Genomic DNA, 13,688 nt, shown 5'->3' on the forward strand with positions numbered 1-13,688 from the left:
GCAATGCCCTTATGTGCATAATGACAGTTCGTTTTTCATTCCCTCTAGGAGGTTTAAATTCAGGGCTGAACACCATTACAACTGTGGTATGAAAGGAGTTGTCTATTTAGGTTTTTGTACTCAATGCTCCAGTTTTTACGTAGGTAAAACTGAGAGAACCCTTAGGAGAAGGATATATGAGCATCTTTATGATGTTTCCAAGAAAAAGGAAAACAATGCTTTTTTTAAGCATCTTAGCACATGCCCTAATATGCAACTTAAATTTTTAATCCTAGAGCAAGTCCTACATGACAGTAGAGGGGGTGATTGGGAAACCCGACTTGAATACAAGGAACTGTTGTGGCAGCTCAAGTTGAACGCAACTAAGCCTCCTGGTTTAAATGACAGTATTAGTATTATGAGTGTTTTGAAACTGAGAAGGGCCAAGTTATGATTTTGTTTATTATAAAAAATTTTTTAGATGGGTTGTTCATTGCCAGTTATTTTGGACAACATTTTGTTTTGAGTGGATGTTTCAAACTTTGGTTAACTTTTCATATGATTAACAGAGGTCTTAGAAACCAATAATTCTTAATAGATTTTTTAGACATAAAAATAATTTTTTACGACTGTTTTTAAGTTTTTTAAGCTTGTTTGTAGCTTTATAAAACAGTCATACATGCTTTATTATGAGTTGTAATTTAAACACATATTTTTACATTATTTAGTACAATTTTGTGGGTTATTAGACATTGTATAATTTCATTGAATGAATGAATTGCGGTTGGCACTTTAACATCTGATTTGCATATTTTATTAGTTGCTATTCTAATCACATGATTTGGGCTAGAAAGTACTTAAGCCTTGAATTTTTAATCATGGTTCATCTTGAAAAAGCCTGGTATGCCTCAAGGCGCTTGATGTGGAATTTTTTATCATTTCATTAAAACAGAGTTTTATTTAAGTCATTTTGAATTTTTTGTTCCTGTTGAGCCTTTGGAAATATCATTTTGTTCTTGGTCTGGTTCGGATCTAATTTGGTCCTGGTAACCAAACATCTAGGTACGCTATCGCTTCTGTGTCATATATGGAGGTGAAATGTAAGAATTGGGTCGACTCATTAAATTGTTCCAAAACATATCTACTAGTCTCTGCATCACTGTTTAGAAGGATGAAAATATCATCCAAATAGTGTGTGTAAAAAAATATTTGGTCATTGAGACTAGTATTTTTAAACACATATTCCAATTCCCAATGAGCCATTACTAAATTCGCTATGCTTGCCCCACATGGGGAACCCATAGCAACTCCAGCTTTTTGTAAGTAGAAGTTGTTCCCAAGCATGAAAAAATGATTATAAAGTATAAGCTCAAGTAGTTTGATAACCAATGCAATCTCATTTTTAGTGGCACCATTTTTCTTAAGTACTAAGCTCACCCATTCAATCCCTACATCATGTGGAATACACGTATACAAATCCTTCACAGATTAGACATAAAAATAATTTTTTACGACTGTTTTTAAGTTTTTTAAGCTTGTTTGTAGCTTTATAAAACAGTCATACATGCTTTATTATGAGTTGTAATTTAAACACATATTTTTACATTATTTAGTACAATTTTGTGGGTTATTAGACATTGTATAATTTCATTGAATGAATGAATTGCGGTTGGCACTTTAACATCTGATTTGCATATTTTATTAGTTGCTATTCTAATCACATGATTTGGGCTAGAAAGTACTTAAGCCTTGAATTTTTAATCATGGTTCATCTTGAAAAAGCCTGGTATGCCTCAAGGCGAAAGCGCTTGATGTGGAATTTTTTATCATTTCATTAAAACAGAGTTTTATTTAAGTCATTTTGAATTTTTTGTTCCTGTTGAGCCTTTGGAAATATCATTTTGTTCTTGGTCTGGTTCGGATCTAATTTGGTCCTGGTAACCAAACATCTAGGTACGCTATCGCTTCTGTGTCATATATGGAGGTGAAATGTAAGAATTGGGTCGACTCATTAAATTGTTCCAAAACATATCTACTAGTCTCTGCATCACTGTTTAGAAGGATGAAAATATCATCCAAATAGTGTGTGTAAAAAAATATTTGGTCATTGAGACTAGTATTTTTAAACACATATTCCAATTCCCAATGAGCCATTACTAAATTCGCTATGCTTGCCCCACATGGGGAACCCATAGCAACTCCAGCTTTTTGTAAGTAGAAGTTGTTCCCAAGCATGAAAAAATGATTATAAAGTATAAGCTCAAGTAGTTTGATAACCAATGCAATCTCATTTTTAGTGGCACCATTTTTCTTAAGTACTAAGCTCACCCATTCAATCCCTACATCATGTGGAATACACGTATACAAATCCTTCACAGATTAGACATAAAAATAATTTTTTACGACTGTTTTTAAGTTTTTTAAGCTTGTTTGTAGCTTTATAAAACAGTCATACATGCTTTATTATGAGTTGTAATTTAAACACATATTTTTACATTATTTAGTACAATTTTGTGGGTTATTAGACATTGTATAATTTCATTGAATGAATGAATTGCGGTTGGCACTTTAACATCTGATTTGCATATTTTATTAGTTGCTATTCTAATCACATGATTTGGGCTAGAAAGTACTTAAGCCTTGAATTTTTAATCATGGTTCATCTTGAAAAAGCCTGGTATGCCTCAAGGCGAAAGCGCTTGATGTGGAATTTTTTATCATTTCATTAAAACAGAGTTTTATTTAAGTCATTTTGAATTTTTTGTTCCTGTTGAGCCTTTGGAAATATCATTTTGTTCTTGGTCTGGTTCGGATCTAATTTGGTCCTGGTAACCAAACATCTAGATGCTATCGCTTCTGTGTCATATATGGAGGTGAAATGTAAGAATTGGGTCGACTCATTAAATTGTTCCAAAACATATCTACTAGTCTCTGCATCACTGTTTAGAAGGATGAAAATATCATCCAAATAGTGTGTGTAAAAAAATATTTGGTCATTGAGACTAGTATTTTTAAACACATATTCCAATTCCCAATGAGCCATTACTAAATTCGCTATGCTTGCCCCACATGGGGAACCCATAGCAACTCCAGCTTTTTGTAAGTAGAAGTTGTTCCCAAGCATGAAAAAATGATTATAAAGTATAAGCTCAAGTAGTTCGATAACCAATGCAATCTCATTTTTAGTGGCACCATTTTTCTTAAGTACTAAGCTCACCCATTCAATCCCTACATCATGTGGAATACACGTATACAAATCCTTCACATCCACTGTGAGGAAATTGTAATTTGTGTTGAATTCTAAACCATCAATTTTCTTAAGAAACGACCATGAGTCTTTACATATTTGGTACTCGTGTCAAATATTTTTGCAGTATTGAATCAGCAACTTTGGTGCATGGATACGTTGGGGAACCATGACCATCTACTAGTGGTCTCATGGGAGGGTTACTTACATCTTTATGAATCTTCGGTATACCAAATAAATAAGGGTATCTAGAGTATAAAGTGGATATGTAAAGACTCATGGTTGTTTCTTAAGAAAATTGATGGTTTAGAATTCAACATGAATTACAATTTCCTCAAAGTGGATGTGAAGGATTTGTATACGTGTATTCCACACATTGTAGGGATTGAATGTGTGAGCTTAGTACTTAAGAAAAATGGTGCCACTAAAAATGAGATTGCATTGGTTATCGAACTACTTGAGCTTATACTTTATAATAATTTTTTCATGCTTGGGAACAACTTCTACTTACAAAAAGTTGGAGTTGCTATGGGTTCCCCATGTGGGGCAAGCATAGCAAATTTAGTAATGGCTCATTGGGAATTGGAATATGTGTTTAAAAATACTAGTCTCAATGACCGAATAGTTTTTTACACACGCTATTTGGATGATATTTTCATCCTTCTAAAATATGATGTAGAGACTAGTAGATATGTTTTGGAACAATTTAATGAGTCAACCCAATACTTACATTTCACCTCCACATACGACACAGAAGCGATACCGTACCTAGATGTTTGGTTAGCTAAGAATAGAGAATTGGGTAGTTTTATGGCCAAAATTCATAGGAAAAGCACATACTCTAAGTCATTTTTACATTTCTCAAGTTGCCACCCGTACCACCAGAAGCGTTCAGTCATCAAGGGTCAGCTGGTGAGAGCTGCACGCAAAGTGAATCAGGATACAGATTTTGTGGAAGAGTGTCACTTATTGAAATACATGTTTCTACACCAGGGTTACCCTGAGACTTTGATAGATAACCTGATTGACGAGGTTAAACACAAGAGATTTAATAGCATGTATAAACCCATATTGGGTATTAAATTAATTCTGAGTGAGCAGACAGGGATATCTGATGTAATGACTCTTAATAATGTAGATTATACTCCTGTTTTGTCCAGTAACCTCTGTTTAAGTTTCATCACTACACACACTATACGTAGCCACTTCTGCATTGACATTATCCAGGAAAATTGGGGCTTGTTTAAAACTAATCCCAATATTTGTATTAAAATGGATGACAAGCCTAGTGTTATTTTTAGGAATGGTAAAAATTTAAAAAGATTACTTGAACAACAATGACGTATTTACCCTAAAACAACAGGTATGGACAAATGCCAAAGTTGCAATTTTTGTATATATGTAGAAGTGGCGAATTAATTTACAGTGGGAGGCACTCAATTTAGATAAAAATTGAGGTACAACTGCAATTCAAAAATGGTGGTTTAATTGGCTAAGTGCCAATGTTGTCTTGCATTTTATGTTGGTAAAACGGAGCGGAGGGTCCGTGAAAGAATTTATGAGCATCAATATGCTATTAGTAGGAAGAAGCAGGACAACGCCTTAGCCAAGCATATTCAGGGATATAATGAACATAGTGCTAAATTTTTGGTCATCGACCTGGTCTATTATGACATTAGGGGTGGCCCTTCACCTTTACAACTTGAGGAACTAGAGTTAGCCTGGCAGATCAGATTAAAAGCATATAATTTCCCAGGCTTGAACGAAACATGTTGCCTAAGTAGTATTTTAAAACTAAAGAGTCTAAAGAGATGATTCAAAGCCACTGTTGGTTCAATATTTATGGAGTATTTGTTATATGTTTATTATGTATTTACAATTAGTGATATTTATATTTTAGTTTTATTTTTTATTTTTGTATCTTTCATTAATGATTACAAGCTGGTTTTAGTAAGATATTTTTATATGAGTATGTATACTTTTTATAGTAAGTTATTCAGATACTCAGTGTGCCTTTAAGAAAGTGGTAATGCAAGTTCGCTATATTCCGATTGGTTAATCAGTCACACCTGAGTATATTTATACAAGTTTTAAATGTTAATACTGTTTTCTGAAGAAGTTTGCACATTGTGCAAATGAAAAGTGGTTCAAATAAATTTAAGTCAAACAAAGATTTCTTTGTTTTGTTACTTCATTATTTTGGCAAGTGCTGTGACCGTGTTTTATTCTGTTTGGTCATTTACTGTGCTTCTTTTGGTTACCTAGCAAATGTAGACTTTCTATTTCAGACCTCTCTGGTACTCAGCTTCCATTTGCTAAAGAACAGAAATATCTAGTGGCATCCTATCCTTCACACTGATGTTTCATTTGCTAAATGCTAGAACTTTCTCATCTTCCATAAAAAAAAAAATCTTGCACACTAGTACCAACAGTGCCTGTAACTCATGCCCTTACCTCCCGCCTTAGAAACAGCTACTAAATTATCTTCTCAAACTCATCTTAACTCTCCTCAGAATCAGTGTTTCCTTCCTCATCAGACAAACCACTTTTCACACTAAAACCATCTTCTATCTCATATATTAGACATTTGCTATAAAAACTTAAGTTATGGTCATCCTCTGCTGACAATCTCACTCAAGAACACCTTAAGTCAGCTGCTGACTCTTTTACTTTTCTTATGCTGATTCTTACCAATATATCCATACAGAAATCCTATGTTCCCTCCCAGTTGAATAAATTCCATAATTTTCCTTGGCAAGGGTGGAAATAAAAACAAAATCACCAGTTTTAGCCCTATTGCAGTTCTGTCTCATCTCTCCAAAATATTGGAAAAAATGTACACATGAACAATTTATCCATCATCTTATCCAAGATAATCTGCTAACCCCTACATAACATGTTTTTTGACCAGCTTGTAGAATAATGACTGCCCTAGTATCCTTTGTAGACACCACCAACAAGGCCAGAGACAATGACACATTTCCTGTCATCTCTCTCTTTTTGGATGTATCCAAAGCTTATGATACAGTCTTCCACAACAAACTCCCGACAAAGATGTCTACACTGGGCCTCTCAATCACTACAGATAAATGCTTTTCTATATATTTGTGACATAGATATCAGACAGTAAAATGGCTCTCAGTGACTTCCTCTTATCTTCCAGAAAATACTGGTATCCCACAGGTTTCCATTCTTTGTCATCTCCTTTTTAACATTTCATAAATAATCTTTACACATCTTCTCAATCAGCATCACATATACAATATGCTGATGATTTCAATCTAATCTGTTCCTTTGAAAGCTTACTCCACCTGCAGACTATCACCCATGGTGCCTTTAACTTAGTATAAAACTGGCTCCTTGACAATCAACTTATGCTGACCCCCCCCAACAAAAAAACACTTTTAATTTTTCCTAAATCTCATGCCTAAATGGAAAAAAAAATGTCAAGTTCCCCTCTCTAAACAATACTGATACTGAAGCTGTTTCTCATACTAAATCCCTGTGTGAAAAAATGCATGATGAGCTAAAGGCTGATCTCTACATAAAGAACTATCTGAAAAATACTCACAAAGGACTAGGTATGCTTTATGGAGCTAAGACATCTCTCAGATCACACCTCTCTTCTCTCTGGCAATTTACTTGTGCCAAAATAGTACCTCCTAACACCTAATCTACTACTATATCCCTCTATAATATCACTACTTAGGATCTCTCTCAGACTTGCTGAATTCAACTGCTTATGCCTACAAAACTCCAAGTAACAATCAAAACTGCTACCCTACCTGACTAACTGCATCCTCAATGATCAAATTGTACACAATGTTGATGTGTAATGTTTGTAAATAACTTGTAGTATTGTGTTTAATATTTATTTCCATGCATTGAGACTGTATATACACTGTATATTGTGCTTTTTCTTGTATGTACTATGTATGTTATGTGGAGATTTTCTCCCCGGGCCTCTACTGAAAATGGGCTCACCTAGGCTCAATAGACTTTCCCGGTTAACAAATGCACTAAATAAATAATAAATAAATAAGACATCTCTTACAAACTGAACTAGAGCAGCTCTGGCCAACACCTATCTTTCATCTTCTCTTCTTTAAGGATTTTGCCTCTTGACCAATCTATAGTTCACTTTAAAATTCAAACTAGAACAATATTATAACAAAGCTGCAAGATTTGCAGCCAGTCCACTCTATCATACCCATCACTGCCCTGTTCTTAAATCACTAAACCTGGCTTGAAGTATCCCTTTACCTAACACTCACACAGCTACTTCTAGCATTCAAAATAATATACAACCTGTCTTCCTGCCCAGCTATCAGCAACTTCATCCATTACTACCTTCAAAATCAACCCCTTTGCTCAACTGACAAACAACTAGACACAGCTTATATTTCAACCATGTGGTCACATTTTGCAACTTCTTCTCGATCCTTATCGGGTCATTGCCTAACAGTAATTAATTTAAGCCTTTCCTAAAAAAATCCATTCCAGCTCTTGGTTGTGTTCTTTTATCATACCTGGCTAATACCAAAATGCCTTTTTCTTCCAGACGTCATTATATTCTTCATGCTAACTCTGTTATTTACTCTTATTCAGGCCAATATTTCAGATTCCCCTATTGGCCTGTAACTCACCATACTATTTAACACGCTCAACTCAATATTTCTTCTCTTGTGTGACTCTAATGGGAATGTTTATGTTCGGCCACCGACCAATGCTACCATTTTTTCTTTTCATACTCATTTTGCACTTATCTTGTATATATTTTTTTCTTTTTCTTTCGTACTTATTTGTCTCAAATACATTTGTCTTATAGATTGTGTATACCTTTGTTTGATGTTTGTATTCTTCCCTTACCACTGTATATATCATTGTGAGTGATATTGATCTACTGTTGTAATTTGTATTCTGTGGAGGCTTTCTCTCTGGGCCTCTGCTGAAAATGGATTCTTGCCAAGTCAAATTGTCCTGCTAAACAAATGTCATTAAATAAATACATAGATAGATAGATAAGTAAGTAACCCAACAGCTCAAAGTCACATACAATATCGCTCATCCACCCATCACAGGAGCAAGATGAGCATAGCTATCAACATTAATATACTAAGGCTGAATAAGCCTTTCATATTATTGCTCATGTATTTGATCCAAATACTTCAGAAGTACAAAGCTGAAAATAAAAATTTGCATGCACACATATATACATAGCCCCACACACACACAAACTCGCAAACAGGTATGTATGCATGTACACATACAGACATCCCAGCAGTATACAATTACAATTATCATACTACACCAGTGCTGCAATAGCCCACAACACCAAAGAAAAAACATTTGCTAGACAGATTTAAGTTATCCTATACCTCCAAGCACTGGCATTATCGAATAAGGGATGCTAACAACCTTAACTAGAGATATAGAGATATAGATATGATTAGCAAGAGTTGTTTTAGAGTATGAAAAACAAAGGAGTTTGAAAGTACATGTTTCCTGTCCTAGTATTACAGCACAGAAAGCCCTTGCAAAGCATTTTGGTACATGTCAAATGGGGCATTATACTAGATGATTGGTTTAATGAGAGAAGAGTAGAGAGAGATGATGACCTCTTTCTTCCTGGATGCAAAACCCTTGGTAATGAGATGTGCCACATAGAAGGACTTTCTGACCACAGTGGCAATGTGGTGGTTGAAGGAGAGGTTGCTGTCAACCTGTGTCCCCAGATCTCTTATAATGCCTTCAGTGTTCAGTGGGCTCCCATCGATGCGGTAATTAGTGGGAACAGAGTTTTTACCAAAGGGGATGATGACGCATTTTTTGGTGTTAAGCTTAAGGCCATGGATTTGACACCAGTCATTCATCTCAGTGAGGCCTTTCTGTAGGATATCTGCATCACTTGGGGAGTTAAAAATGGGTCCCAGCTTGCAGTCGTCTGCAAACCTGGTCGGCCAGAGTCCCTTTGTGTTAGCCTGGACTTCTGAGAAGTAGATGCCAAACAGGAGAGGTTTCAGAACCGATCCCTGTGGGACTCCACTTGTGATTGGTTGGCAGTCTGACTTGGAGTCCGCTACTTTCACACTGTGTGTTCTATCTGTGAGCCAATTTGCAACCCACCTAGTGATATAGGGGTTGATGTCTAGTTTGGTGAGTTTATCAATAATTCCCGAGTGCGGAATGGTATCAAAGGCCTTGGGCAGATCGAGGTAGGCTGTATGCACTGCCTTACCTTCATCCACAGCCCTGGTGACTCACTCCAAGAAGTCAACCAGGTTGAGCAGGCATGATCTCCCTTTTACAAAGCCAAATTGCATGGGGTCTGGAGTTTGGAGATTTCCTACATCTTTGTTAATCAGATCCATGATGATGCACTCCATAGCTTTACATATCAGACTCATCAGGCTAATGGGACAATAATTCCCAGGGTCTGTAGTCGCTCCCCCTTTATGGAGCTGGATGACTGTAGCAGTGCACCATTCGTTAGGGACAAAGCCTGAGGCGAGGCTGTGACTGAACACGGCACACAGATGTGGTGCCAGTTCACTTTATAGTTCATGTAGAACACAGACAGGGATATTATCGTGTCCCATGGAAGCTGTATGCTTGGTCTTGGACAATGCAGCTTTAACCTGTGCTGCAGTAATGGTGGGTGACTGGCATTCTTCCGGTATTGTGATTTGTCCTTTGGGGGGGGGGCAAGAGGGGTAAAGTTGGCAGTGAATCTGTTGGCCAGTATGTTGGCAATATCTGTTGGCTGAGTATAGGAGGTACCATTGTGCAGTATCTCAGAGCAAACATGGGTATTGTCATAGAGGTTCTTGATATAGCTATAGAAGGCTTTGTCATTGTTTTTAGTGTCTGCCACAATTCTGCCTTCATAGTTGGCTTTAGAAGATTTGATGAGGGATCTCAAATTTTTGTTGAGGCTAATAAGGGAGTTTTTCCAGTCTTGGGACTTCACCTTTTTCTGCAACAGCTTCTTCCTCCTGTTGTAGAGTTTATTAATGGCAGGGGACCACCAGATTGGCTTCCTTTTTTTGGAGGAGAGCGTCTTGGTTATGTTGGGTATGGCTAGTTCCATGCATTTGTGTACATGTTTGTACAGTGCATTGGTGTATGATTTGGCAGTCATGCAGCTATTTTCCATTGGCATGGGTGCTGTGAAGTTAGCCACCTCTGTTTTTAGGAGTCCAAAGTCAACTTTGGAGAAGTTTTTCAAGGTGGTTACCTTTGCAGGGGGTGTGGGTGAGATGTGGATTTCCATGGTGATTAGTTTATGGTTGGATCTGATCAGGGAGGGATTGACTATTGGTGTAGAGCAATGGTCACCCATGTTAGTAATAACCAGGTCAAGGATGTTGCTTCCTTCAGTGGGGGTCAGAATGACCTGCTCCAGGGTATTGGAACTGATGAATTCCAGGAAGTGTTGGGCCAGTGTATTGGTGATTGAGTAGTTTTCCCAGTTGATGGAGGGGTAGTTGAAGTCTCCTAGTAAGAGAGTGTTGGGCTGGACCTTGATAGATTCCAGGGTGCTTAGGAACATGGAGTAAGATTCTAGGGGCATAGTTGGGGACCTATAGCAGGCTATGACCTGGATCGTCGTCTTACCCAGTGTTAGTTGTATCTGAAGTATCTCAGATGCTTTATGTTAGGTTACTAGTCTGGAGGTGTGCATATCCTTTATGAATATAGAGACACCACCGCCTTTGGAGCTTTGGTCCATGTTTTGGAGCCGAAAGGTGTGGAATGAGTTATAGCCTGGTAGCACAGGGGTGCTTTCTGCCACTTTAAACCAGGTCTCCATTACAGCACAAGTGTCGATGTTCTCTATTTTGAGGAGTGCTTCAAGTGAGTGTATCTTGAAATTTAGACTTCTAGCTTTGAGCAGCATAACCCTCAGATTGCATTTATTTATAACTGTTAAGGTGGTAATTTGGTCTTTGGAACACTGCCTAAAAAAGGCACTATAGGGGTGCCAAGAGCCTTAGCCAGTACCTGGAAACCCAGGGGTGACAGATGCAGGTCATCTCTGGCAAAGCATCGAGGTCTGTCAATCATGTCATCCCAAGCAGACAGATACAGGATCCCCTTAGAATGACACCAGAAACTTAGCCAACTGTTGAAGGGAATATTTTTTTTGTTTGTACTGTGGTATCATTCTGGGTGACGCGTAGGATACTGCTCAGGGTTAGTGTCATATCTGCCTGGACCACATAATCTGAGAGCTCCACCATGTCTCTTTTCATGTAGTCCAGGGAGGTGTGTCTCAGGTCATTCACACCCACATGTACAATGACTGAGTCATACTTGTACTTGTTGTGGAGTGGCCTAAGTTTGTGTGTTATGTGTCGGATTCTGGCACCTGATAGACAGCTGACTGTTACCTTCTCCTTGTTCAACCTAGTGAGTGGGACATCTGTGTGCCTCACTATTGAGTCACCTATGATTAGTGTATTGGGGCAAGGTGTTCAGCCTTATGGGCTTAGGTTGAGGGGCACACTGTGGAGGTAAGCTATGTGTCCTGTGCTTTGTGCTGTTTTGTGGTGGTCAAGCGCATTTCTGTCTTGGAGGTCTCTGCTGTTTGGGTTAATTTCTATTGAGACCCTCCACGAAGGTGGGTGGGTGGGTTGTGTTTTTATGTGAGAGCTGTGATAGTGGGTGTTCTGTAGGGCTATGTGTTCCCTGTGATGTGGTGCAAGTGTTGACCTTCTCCTCTTGATCAGCTAGTTCGGTCTTGGCTAGAGAGTGCATAGCTTCCAATTTGGTAATATAAGTGCATCTCTCACAAGTCTGAGTGTTGGAAGGTAAGAGGAGAGGGTTGTCTGTGTACATGAGGCAGTTGCTGCACTGCCTCAGAATGTCCGAGTGCTCCAGATTAATAGGAGAAAGCACAGGAAACTGCTCTTTAATCATGCCAGGAGGGGTGGTCATAACTACTAAGTACTGAAGCTGTTTCCATGAAGAATGACTAGTGCTGATGGCACTTAGGTGTGCTACAATCATTGCTACAAAACACTACTGAAATGCAAAGCAATTAGGCTATTTGAAGTAGAAGAGAGAAAGAACTAACAAGATCTAAGGGAAAAACTGAAAAACAGACTTTCTGGCACCAGTAATAGTTTGCCTCAGCTCGGTGACGCAGTGCAGAGCTTAAATAAGTGCAAACCCACTCAAACACCAGTAAGTTGAAAGAGATGGAAAAACTGCCCAAATGGCCAATAAACTACAACTTCTGGGCCAGAAATCGCTCCTCTTGTGGTAGACAGGCTACCTAGTGCTTACCACTCCCACTGATAAGCTAGAAGGCTTCCCTCCAACACAGAAAGGCTTGAGGGGCTCAGAAGCTTAAAAACAATCCTGAATAAAGCAAATCTGTATCTGGACTAGACTAGTTACAGGAAAGATGGGAAACAAGCACAAACGTGGGCTTTTAAACCAGGAAGTTGAAAGGAATGGAAAAACTGCCCAAACGATTAATAAACTACAATTTCTGTACCAAAAACCACTCCTCTCGTGGTAGACAGGCTACCTAGTGCTTACCACTGCCACTGATAAGCTAGAAGGCTTCCCTCCAACACAGAAAGACTTTGAGGGGGCACAGAAACTTACAAACTGTCCTGAATACAGCAAATCTGTATCTGGATTAGGCTAGTTACAGGAAAGGCAGGAAACAAGCTTAGAACTTTTTTATTTTTTTTTACAGAAAAGCAGCTAAAACAGCAGTAAAAACAACTCAAATGCAGTGCACGCTAGCACACTACTGACCCATGTTTACCATTGGTTGTGATACACTCATTTCATCATCACATATCTACTGTAATATTGCACACATAGTAAAGTATGGACTTTTCAGCATGTGTATACTAAAGGAAACAAACGTTTTGCAAACCATTAAAGCATTGTAGCTGGACAGGATGTGATATGTTTGTTTATTTAAGTATTATGCCAAATGCTTTTGTCATTTTTCACAGCTCTGGTGAGATACAGCTGAATTATATTGACATGCAAATGTTCTAAGTTAATCGGCGACCCTACAAACAGGAAATTTTGAATCTAGTTTTTGAAACCAATTACTTCATTAATATTTAAATCTGTTATTGCCATTTGATCAGTGACATGCTTTATTAATCAAGATCTAGAAATTCCCTGCAACAATATAGATGACATAAAAGTCCATTCTCTGTATTCATGTTAATGAACAAATCTTGCAGCATATTAAAACGGCAAACGCAAATGAAATCCACACTGCCAGCTGTCAAAATTTAGTTTTCAATACAATTTGTAAAGGTGCAAATTACCTCAAAATATATTTACCACAAGCCCAAATACAGAACTTCCTTTTGTGTTTGGTCTGTGAGACATACAACTGATACAGCTCCCTTCTTGTTAGTTAGATAAGTACCCCACTGAGAAACATTCCCCTTTTTATTGTTATTTTCAGTTATTGCACATT

The sequence above is a fragment of the Protopterus annectens genome, chromosome 3.part1 (assembly GCF_019279795.1).
Source record: "Protopterus annectens isolate FY-2018-M chromosome 3.part1, PAN1.0, whole genome shotgun sequence".
Classification (NCBI taxonomy): Eukaryota; Metazoa; Chordata; order Ceratodontiformes; family Protopteridae; genus Protopterus; species Protopterus annectens.